Genomic DNA, 15,148 nt, shown 5'->3' on the forward strand with positions numbered 1-15,148 from the left:
CAATATCTTGATTTGTACAATACTGATATATTCAATACATTTTGTTACATTGAATGTTTCTGTTTCTAAAGGTGAATATGCAGTGCTGATAATACATTCACACTGTGTCTAACAGTACACAATATTGTATGTAAAAATATCATACAAAACATAGTTATTTTTTATGTAGAAAAAGAAACATGGATAGTACACAGTAAATCACTTGAAATCATTTAAGGGCAGTCATCTTTAGTATGGCTCTTGAAAGTTCAGTATCCTACGCACGTTTCGGCGATGTGCCTTCATCAGGAAGCCATGTAAAAATAGAGAGACCTTAATGGATAGCAGAGGTAGTCTGGCCAGTAGCTGTCTCTGGTAAAGACGTAATGAGGGATCGAAATGTTTTAAAAAAGAAAACCTCTAGTGATGCTAATCGGTGACCCGTTTCAGGTTAAAATGATCAAAAGGACAAGGGCTGCAGTATATTTCACGTTGGTGATACGATGCCGTTTGTCATATGTAAGTGGATTTGAAGAGAATTTTTCTAAAACAAAGCCTCTGCACGAAAATGTGGCAATGAAAAGGAAGCAGGCATCTATCTATTATGGGCGCAATAGAAGGTCGGTGTCAGCAGCATTAGGGTGGGCGGAATTTGCGTAGCCGCGTTACGCAAATCTCCGCGAAATGGTTTAAAATCTCCGCGAACACGCAGAAATTCCGTGAACACGCGGAATTGCTTGTTTGCGATGCTTTTTTCCTGTTTGCGACCGCTGTTTGTGTGCTCGGGGGAACTATCTCGCGAACACGCATTTTGAGATCGCGAACAAGCAAAAATTCCGCGAAGCCGCGGAAAGCAGAATTTTGGGCAATTCCGCGTTCTCCACGGAACGCAAAATTACCTAAATTCCGCGAATTCCGCGAGCGGAACGGAATTTACCGCCCAGGCCTAAGCAGCAATACAGCAGGCACGAACAGTCATCCGATAGCCTGCACGGGCTTGTTTTTAAAAGATGGTCGAGATGCTGAGTCCGCAGCACGATGATAGCGGAGTCTCTAGGGTCAGCGTTGTTCCTCATGTGCGGCGTGGAAAATGCCGCAGGTGTCTGCTTTTTACTATTTAAAAATAAGATAAAATAAATAATAAAAAATATTTTTGGTACATTATACTTGGGTAGCTATATATTGCTTTTGTAATTCTTAGGTCCACGATTGTAACCAATTTCCTAAATGTTTTTGTTTGCAACTGATATCTCCTGCTGGGCATCCGTCTATTTCGAATATATATCCCTGAGCTTTAAAGGCGATTGCTTTCAGGCCTTTTAAATGCGAAGCACATGCTGCAGAACCCATAACATGATTTTAGGCATCTTGTCTGGATCGTTTTTGAGTCGATTCCCTCTCTGTATATTCTTTTTTATTATGTGATTAAAAAATATATATGAAATATCACCTAGAGTGCTTTCTGACACCGAAGGTAATGGTGTCAACTGAGAGGATGGGTCTATGCCAGAATGTATCACAGTGAGGCATGTGCCAGACATTTCTACAGCTTCAATGATACACATGGCAAGGCAAAGAAAGTAGATCAGAGAGAAAAAAGAAATAGTTTTATCAATCCAAGTTCTAGCTAGGTTTTAGTACCATTTGATTGGGGGACACCGGGCAGCTGGAGCTTTCACCTGTTTTTGTGCACCCTCATTTCCGAACATGTATCCTATAATTCAATATTGCTTGGCATCACAAAGTCTTGAATGAGCTGAAAACAGGTGTTGAACTCACAATTGCGTTGAACAGGGGCTCAAAATAAATTTTCCAAGGGATCTAAAAAAATATTTAGAAGGCACTGCCACTAAGTTGAATTCTAGTAACAAGAATGTTCTTTAGTTTGGAGGGGCACAATCATTTAGTAATCATTCCATGATAGGGTCCAATGAATGACAGAAGCTTGGCTGAATTCATTTTTTCTCTTATTCTTAATTTACAACTTAAGTTATATATCTGAATTTAATATATACAACTGCTGTTTATGCCAGCACGTATTTCAATCATACTAAGAATTCAATGGCACCATGAACTTTAGAGGAACTTAGAAACTTCCCTAATTTACCCTAATGCTCAGAAATGTCTGCTAATGCAATAAGAACAATAACAAAATGTTTTAATTACATAAGACACTTTTTTAACTAAGTGGGTATCAGACCTGACATCCTTGGTGTGGTATTTCCCCCAAACTGTTTGCCTTCACTCCTCCTGTTCGCTGAATTCGTTTTTTGCTGTCTTTAGAATTCTGTGCATCTTACCACTGTCAGCCAGTGCTAACATGTTTGTGCTCTCTCCATCAAACATGGTAAAATTGACCTACATCTAATTGCCATATTTAATGTACTTCTATGTCCCTGACCCTTCAGGGTTCCAAGGGGCTGCAAATTATATGCTACTAGTGGACCTGCAGCACTAATTGTGCCACCTATGAAAATAGTACTTTAAATTTTTTTTCAGGCCTACCACTGCAGCCTGCAGGGCAGTTTTGAACTGTCTTTTCGACCTTTCCATTGGCCTAAAATGTCCTAATTAATGCTCTTAACTCTCTCCTAAGATAGGCCTCAAAAGCTCCTAGGGTAGGGTGCACAGTGCTTAAAAACTAGATCATGTGGGTTTACATTTTGCGCGTCCTAGCAATGAAAAGCTCTTTAAAATGTTTTCCACTGTTGTAAGGCTAACTCTCCTATAGACTATTATCGAGTTGCCTCATTACATTTAATATGTGCTCACTTTAGGAAGGGAACTGATAGAGAAATTATGTTTACACTCAAATGAAGGGTCAAGACTGATTTGCATACAGCTAGGTCCAAGCTGAGGTGCCATGGTGTGCAATATAACGAATGACTGATATATAGCCCAAGTAATTACTAGGGGCTGATATTAAATCAAGCTTCCATCCATCACTTTTTGTATACTTCAGTGCACTTTTAGAATGTTGTCATTTCTGTGCCCAGATCAACAGTGCCTTTCTGCCAATAGCCAGGGTCACATGACTGTGACTGTCTCTCTTGTAATGGGTTCCTGATTCCTTCCAGACATTGTGACAAAAGGGACTTAGGTTTGACAGGATGGGCCATCCTGGCAGGATGGCTGGGGAAGGAGTTGTACGCAGCCGTGATTTTATTTCAAAAGGCCTTTCCTGCAGCAAACCGAAAGAAACCTAACACCAGCCTTTTGGCACCCTACACATTTGGGAGCAAAACACAGGAACAACAGGGATCTGGTCAGAACTAGTTTGGTAGTGGGCCAGGGGTTGCCTCCCCCACCCAAAGGCTAGCACTGGGGATAAACAGTGGCACTTTAAGACCTCAAATCAGATCACTTTTGGACCTGTGGAAGACTCAGATGAAGGACTTTCCAGCTGCCTGAGGAAGGAATATTGAACCTGCTCCTTGAAACCAAGGACTCCAGAGTGACTCCAAGGGCTAGCTGGCTGGCCTCCTATGTGCGCTACGCGGACACAACAAGCTCCAGAGGCTCTGCAAGCTGTCTGCCTGATGCTGCTGGTCCCTGTTGGTGGTGCCCTCCCCCCAGGTCCTGGACCCTTGATGTGGTGCTAGAGTGTTTTTCCTCCTACCAAAATGAAAGCCTTGGACTTAGAGATTTTTTTTAGCATAAACTGCTCTGAGAGTCAATACAAGACCGGGACCTACCTGCACGTCAATATAACAAAGGTGCATCGCCCACTGGATTGACTTTACCACAGCTCCTGCTCGTTCTTCTCTGCAACAGCAAATCCTCTTCAGCTTGAACTCTCTGCAGTGATATCTGGCCTCATGAAGCCCTTTCCTGCTTCAGCCTGTGGCCTCATCCCGCTGGGGGAATCTGCGCTTCAGAAAAACTTCAAAGTCTGAAGGTAGACATCTCACCGAACTTGCTGACAATCAGTACCCTATTAATGGTGAGGACCTCCTCAGTCTGAAAATCTAGCTTCTCCTGCTCTGAGTTGTTCCCGCCATCATCAATGGCTTGGTGGAGACTTGATCCAGCAGCTCCCTGTTGTACACTCTCGCTACAGCCTGCTACCTAGCCCCACTGAAGACTCTAACTTTTCCAGGAAATCTTGAAAATTTCTTCTAATTCCGAAGGTAATTCGTGACTGGGGTGTGAACCTGGTATCCAGACTGCGCTCCATTGTGGTCGGCCTACATTTGTGACTTTGTCTTGGTGTCATGCGACCAGATACCTGTGGATAGTGCATTGTTCATTTTGGCCCTATTTTTCATGAAAATAAATTTAAAAAATCATAACTCTGGTACTTTCGAATGGATTTCATTTGTTTCAGTGTCATTCTATTTAATCAAATTTACTCTATTTTACTAAATTTGTTCAGGAAACTTCTTGTGTTGTGTCTTCACATCTTTACTGTTTGTGAGCTGCATAAATACTTTACACAATGCCTCTAAGTTAAGTCTGACAGCTTTGGTTCCAAGTGCCCAGAGGGTAAATCACAGGTTAATTTAGTGACTATCTGTGTTCACTCTGATAAGGGTTTTGGTGGTTGCTTGTTTAGGGCTTCTATCCCTCTCAACCAATCACCCAGTTTCTTACAGTGGGATTCACGACATTTGAGGAAACAGATTTCTTGCGACCTAGAGGAAGCGATTTATGTGATCGTAAAAAAAAATACGCATTGGCCAAAGCAGCAGTTAAAATTGTATCAAACACAGACATTAAACACAAGTTGAGAGTTAGGAAATCAAGAAAGATCTGACCTTTATCTGACAAGCTTCACAAATTTTATGCTCTGTCAAAATATGGTGGATAACAAATCTGCCATATTTTAAGTGCCATTCAGTATTATCCACTTGTAATAGGATGGACAGTATCGCACTGACGTCTGTGATGGAGTACCGCTTGCAACCCTCTAAATAAGGCCCACAGTTTCTGTCATTCATTGGCCCATGTCACCGACTGAGCATTGATACATTATTGTGCCACCTTAAATTATACAGAATTTTTGTTTCGATATCGACCAGGCAAGTTGGCGTATAAAGAGAGTGATGCCCAGCACCGGTGTAACAATTGCCACTGCTTAAGTTTACTGCATAATAATATCTGTTATTGACAGGGCTATGAAATGGCAAGAAAAGGTTTCAGACACTACTGAAACTATTATTATATTGGGGGCACCTAATAGCCACTTTCCGGTTGATTGCAGAATCCCCTCCAGGCCCAGAACCGGTTATAAAGACACCCTGTTACAATACAAGGGCGCCCAGGAGCCCAGGCCCCTGGCAGTAGAGCTCCATAGCACGGGCGCGAGCCACAGATCCCTCCGCCACACGTTCATCTTCTGCGCCCGAGCCAGCAGCAGGCGCGCGCGCGCATCCCTTCCAGGCCAGGCCATGCGTCACTGCATGCCACATTAGGTTCATGCATTTCCTAACTCTGTTTCAAGGTAATATGTTTACAATCACTTCCACTTTTTGCCAAAGTAATGTAGGAAAAAAGACGGAGATAGAGGAGGAGAAATGAAATCTGCAGACAGCTCGGAGCATTTTATGTGATGAACTGTGTGCAGAGCTTGCAAAGGCGCTGGGTAAAGAAAATGTTATGAGTTTCAGGTGGGAGCTGAGGATAAATCCAGGAGGTTAATAACCTCTCACAAGCGGGTGTGGCTAACAGGGTCCTCCAGACTTTCTACAAAGAATGAAAAATCACCTGGGTTCACATTATCATTGTTAGTACTATTATTATTATTATTATTACTATTATTGTTGTTGTTTTTGTTGTTTTGTTATTATTAGTACTATTACTATTATTATTGTTATTATTACTATTATAATAATTACTATTATTATTGTTGTTAACAATAATGTTATTGTTATTTTTATTATTGTTGTTTAGGCATTTTCACTCATGTTACTAATAATAACATGATCTTCCTCAGCTTTTTGTCTTACACAAAATTTTGATATAAATTTAATGGTACTCTTGTTTTATCTTCTCCTTTCTTTTATCAAACATGTCTAGATGACGCGCTGAGTAGACCTGCAGAGGTATGAACCTGTCTGTGTCTTGCAGAGATTACACCAGGCTGTGCAAAAATGTAGCTATGCCCGCATAGTTTGCATAAAATGGAAAATACATCGCATAAGATAGGTACCGCCAGAAATGTGTCAATGGAGAAATTTTCTCCACCTGTTTGCTGGCATCTCAAAAGACCTTAAACCATGAGGTGTACCCTCACGTTCAATTGTCCCTTCAAATAACCTGGGGTTCAATTAGAATGTCGGCCTGTTTTTCCGCATTGTGGAAAAACAGGAAGCTGGAAGCACTGCCCGCCGCAATGTCAAAAATGCAAGATGTGCCCACCAGTGTGGCGGGCGCATCCTAATCTCCACAATGGGACCGCCGCACTTATGGCGGACAGTCCATTTTTGCATCGGGATGGAGGGCGAACAAAGCGGTAAGCCACGTTAAGAGGCTAAACGCTGCCTTGTAAATAAGGTGAAGCCCCTATCGCCACCACAACGTCCCTTGTATTGACGTTGTGGTGGCGATAGGGGCTTCACCTTATTTACAAGGCAGCGTTTAGCCTCTTAACGTGGCTTAACGCTCCCTTGTAAACAAGGCCCCCTTTCATACTATATTTAGCATGAAAGGGGTGGGTAGTGGGTGTTGCGGTGGGCGTTCCACCGCAACACCCATTGATTTTGATGCTGCCCCCTATGCACAAGACAGCGTATATAGGAGGCAGCTCCAAAATTAAGGCCAGCGATAACCTGGTCTTAAGTTGGCGAAACGAGGAGAAATGCATTATTTCTCCTCGTTTATGCTTTTTCCATGTGTGCTGCCTTGTGCAGCACACCTGGAAAAAGCAAAATGCCATTGCTTATCAACAGGAAGGTGTCTCTTCCTGTACATAAACAATCTTTTTTTTAAAAAATCCATTTTGTGACTTTCATGTGTGCTCATGAAAGTGACAAAATGGCATTTCAGGATTGTTTATGTACAGGAAGGGACACCTTCCTACACATAAATAATTCCTCCCCTGCAAGCACACACCCTTGCACTAGAGTACAAGGGTGCCTGCATTCGTGCTGCCCTGCTAAGTGTAGCGCCATCGCAGTGGGAAACGCAAGGCTGCACCATATCTTTGTAAATATTGTGCAGCCTTGCGTTTTAGAAGTGGCGCAATGAGGCGTTAAGCCATAACGGCTAACGCCGCACTCCGCCATTTCCTGTACATATCCTCCTCTGTTGCTTGCCAATTCCACACAGCTAAGTGAATCGAAGTTGTAGTCTCCGAATCCATTTCTAGGTGCACTCTACGCTGCTTTGAGAAAGGTGGTGTTGACCCACATCGCAACGTTTTAGAAATAGCATATTCTAATGTGGTATTCCTGCCTCCAGAGCAAAAAGGAGGCACCTAGTTATGGAAGAGAGCGTTCACCTGCATTGTTTTCTGCATGATTGACCAGTGGCGCCTGCTAATTAACAGGGGGGAGATGAAAAATAAATTTAAGAAAATCACATACCTGCATGCCGGCCGGCTGCCACCTCTCTTCCAAGCTTCTTCTGTCAATGACACACAGAAGCAAGAAGCACACAGCCTCCCAGACTCCCCTATCCAATCACGACACTGCTGTCACCAGCATGACAGCAGCATCATGATTGGTCTGAGCGCCATGGTTTCATGCTCAGACAGGGACTGGAATTCTGTGCATGTACTCCACCCAGGCTGTGCAATACAGCTGGGTGGAGAACATGCTAAGTGCGCCTGACTCTTTTGCCAGCCATAGACGGCCGGCCAAACCATCATGCACACTTAAGAGAGTGCCCACCACTCTCCCCCCCCCCCCTCTGGATAGCCCATTTCCGCCCGCTATGCACCTAGAACTAAGCCAGTATGGAAAAATAGAATGGTAATAACTGCATTTTTATCATTTTATTTTTCATTTTTGAACAGCTCACAGAGCAGTGGGGCAATGCTCCTCTGACTTGGTGGAAGATCCAACACTGTGTTTATGCCTAATTATGGGCAAACGGCCAGCCGCTGCGCTGCTATTCCCACACCATATATGTAACTGTCAGGTGCATCAAATGACATGCCCAACTATGAAACATTGAACAATTTCCATCCTGCTTAGTTTGTCAAACAGTAGTTCACCTGAGCTAGTTTTAGCTAAATGCACGTTATCCAAATGCCATATTCCTACATACAGACATAGATACATTGTTAGACCTGGCATCATTGGCATGAGTCTCTCCTCCATTTTTTCTGTTTGCCTCCTCTGTTTACGATGTTTTTGCTGGAATATTGCTTTGGGCACTGTGCCACTGCTGATCAGTGCCACAGTGCAAGTGCTCCCTATGTTAAATTGTTACATTGATTGGTGTTACCATGATTGGCTTGGTTGACTTACTGTTCAGACCCTAGTCTAGTGCACTGCGTGTGCCAAGGGCGTGTAAGTTAACTGCTGCTGGTGGGCTTGCAGCACTGGTTGTGCCACCCACAGAAGCAGCGTGTAAAATGTGTCTCAGGCCTGCCATCGCAGAGCCTGTGTGCAGTCCCTGACTGCCATGTCGACTTGGCAAGGAAACCTACTTGCCAGTCTCTAAAACCTTCACTTTGCCACATTTCAGACACCTCTATGGTAGGACCTAGGGCTGGGTGCATTGTGGGTAAAAGGTAGGTCATGCCCTGATGTGTGTGGCATGACCTAATAGTGAATTACAGCCATTTTCGTTTTTCACTATTGAAGGGCTACCTGCCTCCAATAGGCCAGACTGGGTAGACTGATTATTAACTCCATTATAATCTATCTGACTCAGGGAGCATGGTAGCAGGTCGAGTTTAGTATCCCTGAACTCAGAATTTAATAACACACCCTTTAGGATGGATGGTTTTTAAATTCTGTGTTTGAAAATAGCCCTTTTAGAAATTGGCTATTTTCTTGTCCAACTATCCACCGGTCTCTGCTGGTTTGGTGTGAGTGTCAGGGGCTGGGTGGCTCTAGAGGTCTGAATGAGTCAGTGTGGGGTGAATGAGGCATCTACACTTAGAGTGGGGGGAAGAGTAGTCCCTGATAGCTTGCCCTGCCTGACACAATGCTGGCTCCACCTCCTGCCGGGCGACTGATAGCCCTGCCCTGCTCAGTGAATAGGCCAGGTTCCTCTGCCTGGCAACACCCACAACAAACCCAGGATGGGGGGAATTTCCCTGCTTGGACAAAGGGAACAAAGCAGAAAAGGGGTATAAGAGAAGGACCCCTGAACCAAGACCTCAGATCACTTCTGACAAGGAAACCTCCACCAAGGACAAGAAGCCTGCTGATCTAAGGACTTGCCTCCCCCTTCTGCCAGTGTGCTGTTTGCTGGGGGGAACCTGAAGCTGCTTCTTTATTTTTGCCAAGGAACAAGGGGAGAGGAACTTGGTGTGTACTCTCAAAAGCTTGCTAGAAAATCTCCAAGGGCTGGAAGAGTGTCAGCCTCCTGTTGAAGTCCCAGGGCCAAAGGACTTCACCCTCTGTTGAATTGCTGGTTGCTGGAAAGTGTCATTTCCAGTGCACAGGGGAAATCTGCAGTCTCGACGCCGCCGGCACCGCCGAATCCAGCTCGACATCGTGAGTAACGGCTCCAGTGTTCCGAGTCTTCGACGCCGGCCGCCGGGCCCGATCGACGCCAGTAGCGACGCCAGGAGTAGTGAGTATCGGCTCCAGCTCCAAGTGACCCCGTCTTGACGCCGGTATCGACGCCTCTGAGTAGTGAGTATCGGCTCCAGCTCTAAGTGACCCCGTCTCGACGCCGCTGCTGATCGCATCGACTCGATGCCCTTCTCGACGCCGTGAGCGCTGCTCCGGCCAACACCTCTCGACGCTGCTGCAGATCGACCCGAATCCGAGGCACGATCGACGCCGACCTCGACGCCGACATCTCGACGCCGTGGATCGTTTTCTTCATTTCCAAAGGTACTGTGTTTGTGGGTTCTGTTGCAACTCCAGGCTCGACATAGCGCTCCTCGCGGTCGACGCCGAACCTTGGGAATATCGTAAACTCGACGTCGTGTGACTCCTGTGGGGGTCACATTGTTGCCAAGAACTGTGTTTCAGAAGAATACTTACTTTTGTTGCTAAAGAACTATTTCCTAAGAAGAAGCTTTACCTGAACTACTATTTTTCCTTCCAAAGAGTATTCATTAAGATTGTGGTATATTTTTGTCGTTATTTGGTCTTGTGCTAAGCCTTATATAAAAATACTATTTTTTATAATAACTCCTGTGTTGTGTCCATTTGTAGTGTATTCACTTTATTACTGTATGTGGTCATAAATGCTTAACACACTGCCTCTGAGATAAGCCTGTCTGCTCTGCCAAGCTACCAAGGGGGTAGTAGGGGTTATCTGAGTGTGTAATCCCCTTGCCCTGACTAGAGTTGGTGGGTCCCTATTTGTCAGAAGTGTATACCTCTGCCAACTAGAGACCGCCGGTTCTAACATTGGTGGTCAGCGGTGAGGATTGAACTTTGCATTTATGACTCATGTGCAGTGATTAGTGTGCGCTACATAGTGAGAGCAGACCATAACGCAGCCACAATCTGTTTTGGTGGGATATTCTATTTTTGTTCTCCGCTTTCCTGGAACTTATTTTTTAAACACTGCCAGTTTTGACCATGGAGGATGCCGGAACTGCTATACCTGCTGAAATTGTTGTGGGGGAATTTGATAAGAAATTGATCAATAAGTACAGGAAGCAGGATCTAGAGCGATTTTGCAAGCAGTTTAAAGTTCCTACCACAGGTCTCAGATTGAGAGACGAATTCCTCAAAGCACTGAAGGCCTGGTGAGAGGCCAGAGATCCCTCTGATCCGGCGGCGGAACCGGAAGAGGAGGAGGAAGAGGAAGTGGAAGAGCACACAGAGGGGCCAGTGTCATCTCCCGGCAGTAGTGTTTCCTCTAAGGGCCTTTCTCCTGAAGAGTTGGAAGACAGGGAGAAGGAGAGGGAATACAAGTTAGAGATGGCAAAACTTAAATTAGGAGGGCAGTTGGAATTAGAGAATGCAAGGAGCAAAAGGGAAGCTGAAATGGAGAGCAAAAGATTAGATTTTGAAAGAGAAAAATTAGCGTTTGAACGTGAGAAGATGTTGAGGGAGATGGAGCTTAAAACTAAGAGTTTAGAGTTGAATCCCTCTGGTGGCAGCACTCCATCTGTGCCTGCAGAAAGTAGGTTTTATTTTCCCAAAGATGTGATAAAAGATTACAGTAGAAATGAGGATATTGGTCAATGGTTTAAAGCATATGAGTTAGCATTGTTGGCCCACCGGGTCCCTGAGAAAGATTGGGGAGCGGGGTTGTGGGGTCGCTTTGTCAATGAAGGGAGAGATACCTTGTTGGACATACCTGCTGAGGATAGGATGTCTTACACTCATATGAAAGATGCTTTAATGTTGAGGTATGGCTTAACTCCAGAAAACTACCGACAAACCTTTAGAGAATGTAAGAAGTTGCCTGGTACTACGTGGGTTGAATATGTGTCCTTCTTTTGCAGAGCCATGGATGGTTGGGTAAAGGGTAGCAAGGTGGATAGTTATGATGCTCTTTATGATTTGTTTGCATGGGAGCACTTGTCTAATAACTGTTTTCCAGAGCTACGCCAGCACCTTATTGATAGCAAGATATCTAACCCTAGAAAACTTGCTGAGGAGGCGGACCGCTGGGTCAGCACCAGGGTCCACAAGGGTCCAGTGGGAGACTCAGCCAAAGGTGGGCAGGGTCCCCAGCAGAAGAGTGGGGGGGACAGGGGTAAACAGAAGGAGTTTCAGAAAGGGCCCCAAAGTAATCCCCAAGGGAACCAAGGGAAGGGTTCCCAGCCTCCCCCTGTAAAGAAGCCAGACTGTTACACATCGAGCCTCTTGTCTTGCCAAATGGGCCTCGTGGGAACAATAAAGTTAATTGAGAAGGCATGTTATTTTTAGACGCTCCCTGCTCGAGGACTAGGAGGCGGAGTTTGCAGACGCTCCCTGCTTTAAATAATGGGCGTCGACCTGAAGCCAGTGCTTGGCTTTCAGTTTCCCGAATCCTGTCTCCTTGCTGGTCAAGTGCTTCCCTGTTGCTGTTTCCCTGTGCTCCTGATTGTTTGGTGATTGTGGTTCCTTGGTAGGAGAAGTCAGGGCGTGTTCGCGTGGTTAGCGAGAGGATTGCTCCGCTGGCAACGCGTTCATGGTGTTCCTTGTTACCGAGCGGTAAGCTTGCTTTTCTCATTGTTGCCTGGATTGGTTCCCTACTGTATTTCGCCTCCCCTATGGTGGTAACCCTCCCCTTCTCTTCCCGTAGTACTCGTGTTAAGAAGGACAAGGCTGTTTGTTTCTGGTTTATTTCTCCCCGACTCCCGGATAGTAGTGGAGTATGTTTTGGCGCTCTGCTTAGTTTATTTGTGCCCGAAAAGCTGGAGGTGTATTGTTCAGTGAAACGGCTGATGCAACGCGCGCTAGGCGCTCTACAATTGTTTTGCCTTTGTGATATATTTGCGTGTTTACAAAGCGGAGAAACGCGCTGTGAGTGATGTGAAATACTCGTTTCTTCTTTACATTTTTGGCAGTTCCTTAAGCCATTGACAAGCGCGGTGAGCGCCTTCACATCAGAGTCTGCATATTAAGACCTTATTGTGAGAAATCCTTTTAGAGAGTGCCTTTATTCTCTGTGCCTTGTGTGCCTCGTTTGAGGACGTTATTGTTTAGGAGACAAGTGTTTCTAGTGTTCTTCTTGACTCATGAGGGCAGTCTATTCCCCAGTTTACAGTACCAGTACTTTTCTAGTCCACGAAGAGGTTTAAGTGTCCTTCATTCAGTCAACCCCTTTCTGGATGAATTTCTGTCCCTACGGCTGCTGAGTCATTCCTTCTACAGTTCTATGAGATGTCCAGCTGGTAAGACAAGAACTAAGTACATACATACACCTTTGTACATCAGTGTGAGAGTAGTGAACGGAGCAGGAAAGAAGGTCAGTTTTTAATGATACCCTGTTATCTTCTCTTATAGGTCCCTCCTCCCTTCTCACCCTTGGACGGAAACCAGCTGGGGGATCTGAAACCTTTTGTTCCCCATTTTGGGTCCCCACATCTCTCTTTATCTTTCTGCCGCTAGGGTGTGGTTAAATCATTCTGCTGTGGAGAGGTCTAGGGAGTGTGGGAACATTATCGTCCTTCCTGTGGATCAGAAAGCTCACATCCTACTGAGGTGGGTGTGTTCGGCAACAGAAAGCCAAGCCCACGAATTAGATCCACCCGAGCGACGATGAATCCAGACGGAGCAGATGCTTTAATGGATAGCTCCCTCTCTAGGCCCACAGTTGAAGAGTTGGCAGCAGCTCTCTCAGACTTACAAAGAGAAGTAGGGAGACTTAGGGCAGAAAACCATCACCTACAGACAGAATTAGAAAAGCGGCAGCTTGGAGAAAGTTTGGCAGAAAATGTCTCTGTAAAAAGTAAACGTACTTATATTCAACCTGCCCGTTTCATGGTTCCTTCTCAGTCAGGAGACTCTGTTACCATTAACCCCTCTTCCCCTCAGCCAGTACAGGTCTCAGTACATACTCCCACTCCTGTTCCTTTGGCGGTGCCTGAACGATTTTACGGAGATGGCACTAAATTTAGTGTGTTTCTCAACCAATGTCAATTACATTTATTGTGCAAAGCGACCGCTTTCCCTGATGACGCTGCGAAAGTGGCATTTATAATTTCATATCTAGGGGGTAATGCGGCTAATTGGGCTGTACCATTAGTGGAGAGCAATGATCCCCTCTTATACAACTTTGTTCTTTTTAAAGAAAAATTGAAGAGTTTGTTTGCACGTCACACTTATATACAAGCCAGTGACAGTGAATTGTTGAGTTTATAACAAGGAAATAAAGACATTCTTCATTATGTGACAGAGTTCAATAGATTGATAGTTGAGACTCAATGGCCCGAGGAGAAAAGAACTTCATTGTTTTATATAGGGTTGAATGATGAGTTGAAAGATTTGTTATCTCAGATAGTGGACCCTCCTGAGGATTGTCATGCTTTTATAGACTTAGCAGTAAAACTTAGTCATAGGTTAACGGAAAGAAAAGGAGAAAAGGCTAAGGGCAACATCCCTCGGCTCATGATAGTTAAAAGCGATAAGAGAGATAATAAGGAACAGAGAGACACTAGTGAGCCTATGCAGATTGGGGGAGTAAGGAATCCTTTAGCGGGAGAAGAAAAAGACAGACGCAGAAAACAGAATCTTTGTCTGTATTGCGGCAAGGGTGGACATTATGCTAGAAATTGTCCTGCCAAACTAGGGGTCATTCCTAAGACAGTGGCTTCCAGTCATGAGACCTCCTTTGTAGCGGGAAACGAAAGAACTTGAAGAAAGAAGAGACCATTTCTTCAAGTGAGTTGGGTAACAAGATCTCCTTAGAGGTGGCTAGTATGTCCACGCCAGTGGCGCGGCATTTCACCATCGCGGTAGTGGTCATTTTATCTCTTCAATGTCGCAAGAATATATCCATTTTGTTGGATTCAGGGGCGACCGGTAATTTTTTTGATATTCAATTGGCACGATCCCTAAACATTCCTTTTTTGCCAAAGGCAAAGCCAGAACCCATTAGAGCTGTGGATGGTACCGAGTTATCTTCTGGTTTAATAACTTATCATACCCCTGCCTTGACAATGGTATGCAGCAATGGACATTCGGAGGAAATTGTGTTTGATCTTATTGACACCCCTAATTTTGGGGCTATTCTTGGAATACCGTGGTTACAGGTACATAACCCACTGATTGACTGGATTGGGCGTACTGTCACGTTAAAATCTGCTCATTGTCTCTTGCATTGCTATAAGGAGGCTCCTGAATGGGATTCCCCGGTTTGTTGTGCCATGGAGAAATCTGAGAGGCTCCTACCTCCTATGTATGCTGAGTTTAAGGAGGTATTTGATGAAGAACAAGCTTCCGTCTTACCCCCTCACAGGAGCTATGATTGTAGAATAGACTTAATTCCGGGGGCAGAATTGCCAGTGAGTCGTGTATATGCCTTGACAGAGCCGGAAACGACATATCTGCAACAATACCTCAAGGACATGTTAGACAAAGAGTTTATTCGACATTCTACGTCCCCTGTGTCTTCTCCCCTCTTCTTCATTCCTAAACGTGAAGGGGGTTTA

This window comes from Triturus cristatus, chromosome 1_2 (genome assembly GCF_964204655.1).
Source record: "Triturus cristatus chromosome 1_2, aTriCri1.1, whole genome shotgun sequence".
NCBI lineage: Eukaryota > Metazoa > Chordata > Amphibia > Caudata > Salamandridae > Triturus > Triturus cristatus.